At 50.1% G+C, this 3,881-nt stretch overlaps 1 pseudogene; it reads left to right on the forward strand.

The window, feature by feature from the left end:
* The first annotated feature begins 258 nt into the window (after positions 1 to 258).
* Positions 259 to 2,078, forward strand: LOC129036147 (moesin-like; annotated as a pseudogene).
* The last annotated feature ends 1,803 nt before the right edge of the window (positions 2,079 to 3,881 follow it).

The raw sequence follows: 3,881 nt of genomic DNA on the forward strand, positions 1-3,881 counted from the left end.
TGGATTGATTAAATGGCTTCTCAACTGGTGAGGTCACCTGCAAGTAGGTCCCTCTTACTCTCTCTGAAGCTAAATAAATAGTTTTTATAATTTTTATCAAAACATAGACAATTTATGTTCTTTGAAAAGAGAAAGGCTGGGCAGGGCAAGGCCAGCGGTCGGAGGGGAGGCGGGCGCGAGGGCGGGGAGCCGCACGGAAGCTGGGCCACATAAAGGAGCGGGCGGCGAGACAGGGGCGCTCTTTCCTGGGTGGGGTTTGTGAAGTCGTGGCCCGTTAGCAGGAAGCCTAACAGTCGCCCCGACACTAGGGAGGGACCCAATCTGAGTCCCCGGCCAGCCGAATCCCAGCCGTGTGTACTGCGTGCTCAGCACTGCCCGACAGTCCTAGCTAAACTTTGCCAACTCCGCTGCCTTTGCCGCCACCATGCCCAAAACCACCAGTGTGGGCGTGACCACCATGGATGCAGAGCTGGAGTTTGCCATCCAGCCCAACACCACCGAGAAGCAGCTATTTGACCAGGTGGTTAAAACTATTGGCTTGAGGGAAGTTTGGTTCTTTGGTCTGCAGTACCAGGACACTAAAGGTTTCTCCACCTGGCTGAAACTCAATAAGAAGGTGACTGCCCAGGACGTGCGGAAGGAAAGCCCCCTGCTCTTTAAGTTCAGTGCCAAGTTCTACCCTGAGGATGTGTTCGAGGAATTGATTCAGGACATCACTCAGCGTCTGTTCTTTCTGCAAGTGAAACAGGGCATTCTCAATGATGATATTTACTGCCCGCCTGAGACTGCTGTGCTGCTGGCCTCCTATGCTGTCCTGTCTAAGTATGGCAACTTCAATAAGGAGGTGCATAAGTCTGGCTACCTGGCCGGAGACAAGTTGCTCCCACAGAGAGTCCTGGAACAGCACAAACTCAACAAGGACCAGTGGGAGGAGCGGATCCAGGTGTGGCATGAGGAACACGGTGGCATGCTCGGGGAGGATGCTGTCCTGGAATATTGAAGATTACTCAAAATCTAGAGATGTATGGTGTGAACTACTTCAGCATCAAGAACAAGACAGGCTCAGAGCTGTGGCTGGGGGTGGATGCTCTGGGTCTTAACATCTATGAGCAGAATGACAGACTAACTCCCAATATAGGCTTCCCTTGGAGTGAAATCAGGAGCATTTCCTTCAATGATAAGAAATTTGTTATCAAGCCCATTGACAAAAAAGCCCCGGACTTAGTCTTCTATGTTCCCTGGCTGCGGATTAACAAGTGGATCTTGGCCTTGTGCATGGGGAACCATGAACTATACATGCGCCGTTGCAGGCCTGACACCATTGACGTGAAGCAGATGAAGGCACAGGCCCGGGAGGAGAAGCACCAGAAGCAGATGGAGCGTGCTATGCTGGAAAATGAGAAGAAGAAGAAGCGTGAAATGGCAGAAAAGGAGAAAGAAGATTGAACGGGAGAAGGAGGAGCTGATGGAGAGGCTGAAGCAGATCGAGGAACAGACTAAGAAGGCTCAGCAAGAACTGGAAGAACAGACCCATAGGGCTCTGGAACTTCAGCAGGAACGGAAGCATGCCCAGAGAGAGGCTGAAAAGCTGACCAAGGAGCGTCAAGAAGCTGAAGAGGCCAAGGAGGTCTTGCTGCAGGCCTCCCGGGACCAGAAAAAGACTCAGGAAAAGCTGGCCTTGGAAATGGCAGAGCTGACAGCTCAAATCTCCCAGCTGGAGATGGCCCTACAGAAGAAAGAGAGAGAGGCTGTGGAGTGGCAGCAGAAGGCCCAGATGGTATAGGAAGACTTGGAGAAGACCCGTGTTGAGCTGAAGACTGCCATGAGTACACCTCTGTGGCAAAGCCTGCTGAGAATGAGTAGGATGAGCAGGATGAGAATGGGGCAGAGGCTAGTGCTGACCTAGGGGCTGATGCTATGGCCAAGGACCGCAGTGAGGAGGAACGTACCACTGAGGCAGAGAAGAATGAGCGTGTGCAGAAGCACCTGAAGGCCCTCACTTCGGAGCTGGCCAGTGCCGGAGATGAGTCCAAGAAGACTGCCAATGACATGATCCATGCTGAGAACATGCAACTGGGCCGAGATGAATACAAGACCATGCGCCAGATCCAGCAGGGCAACAACAAGCAGCACATTGATGAATTTGAGTCCAGTGTAATGGGCACCCAGGCTCTAGGGACCGCTCCTCCCTTTTTCTTTGTCCCCACACTCCTACACCTAACTCACCTAACTCACCTAACTCATACTGTGCTGGAGTCACTAACTAGAGCAGCCCTGGAGTCATGCCAAGCATTTAATGTAGCCATGGGACCAGCCCTAGCCCCTTAGCCCCCACCCACTTCCCTGGGCAAATGAATGGCTCAATATGGTGCCAATGGAACCTCCTTTCTCTTCTATGTTCCATTTCATCTGTATTGCTAGAATATCCTGCTTCTCCAGCCCAGAGGTACTTTCCACTTGATTTTGCAAATACCCTTACACTTACTGTTGTCCTATGGGAGTCCAGTGTGGAGTAGGTTGGAAGCCAGCTCCCCTCCCCTCCCCTACCACCGCCTTCTTCTCAGGGTCCTGAGATTTACAGGGTTGGAGTGTTACACGGTTTAGGGAATGAGACAGGACCTTGGATATCTGCTCCAGGATGTCAACTGACCTAAAATTTGTCCTCCCAGTGCCCATCCCGTTTAGAGTTACTTAGGCTTTGTAGTGATTTGGGGATAAGAAGATGTTCAGTCATTTTTATTTCTACCTCCCAGATTGGACCTGTTACAAACTCAACCTCAATAAGCCTTGTTGTTGACTTTAGGGACTCAATTTCTCCCCAGGGTGGATGGGGGAAACAGTGCCTTCAAGAGGCTTCAACAAACGTACTAGAAGGCCATTGGCCATTCTATTCTGGCAAGGCTGAGTAGAAAATCCTACCCCAATTCCTTACAGGAGTATAGGCCTGTCTAAAGTGAGCTCTATGGGCAGAGCTACCCCTTACTTGTTATTCCAGATTTGCGGTCACTTCCTCGGATCTGCCCCTCCCTGTTTCAATACTCAAATCCTCTCCAGCTATAACAGTAGGGATGATTACCCAAAAGCTCAGTCAGCCCTATCAGGACTCTTGTGAAAAGAGAGGATATGTTCACACCCAGCTTCAGTATTTTCCCTGCCAGGGGTTTTAAGCCTCTTCCCCTCTCAGAGCTACTTGGGCTATAGCTCCTGCTCCCCAGCTATCCTGGCCTTGGCATCTAGAGCTTGATGCCAGTAGGCTCAACTAGGGAGTGAGTGCAAGAAGCTGAGTGTGGTGAGAGAAGCCTGTGCCCTGATCCCAGTTTACTCAACCCTGTCACATGACCAAAATCCCCTTCTCATCACTCCCCTCCGAAGTGGTGACTGGGCCCTGCCTCTGTTTGACAAACTCTGTTTGACAAACTCTGTTCTGTCCCTTGGAACTGTAAACCAGAGAGCTGCTGGGGATTCTGGCCTAGTCCCTTCCACACCCCCACCCCTTGCTCTCAACCCAGGAGCATCCACCTCCTTCTCTGTCTCACGTGTGCTCTTCTTCTTTCTACAGTATTATATATTCTACTGATATCTAAATATTGATTTCTGCTTTCCTTGCTAATGCACCATTAGAAGATATTATCCTTGGGGCAGGATCATTTTGGCCTCATTCCTTTACCACCCCCACACCTGGAAAGCATATACTATATTACAAAATGACACTTTGCCAAAAATGTTAATATAAGAAGCTTTCAGTATTAGTGATGTCATCTGTCTCTATAGGTCATACGATCCATTCTTAAAGTACTTGTTATTTGTTTTTATTATTCCTGTTTGTCTTCTCCCCAGGGTTCAGTCCTCAAAGGGCCACACCGTCCCACCATGCAGTGCCT

The sequence above is a fragment of the Pongo pygmaeus genome, chromosome 4 (assembly GCF_028885625.2).
Source record: "Pongo pygmaeus isolate AG05252 chromosome 4, NHGRI_mPonPyg2-v2.0_pri, whole genome shotgun sequence".
NCBI lineage: Eukaryota > Metazoa > Chordata > Mammalia > Primates > Hominidae > Pongo > Pongo pygmaeus.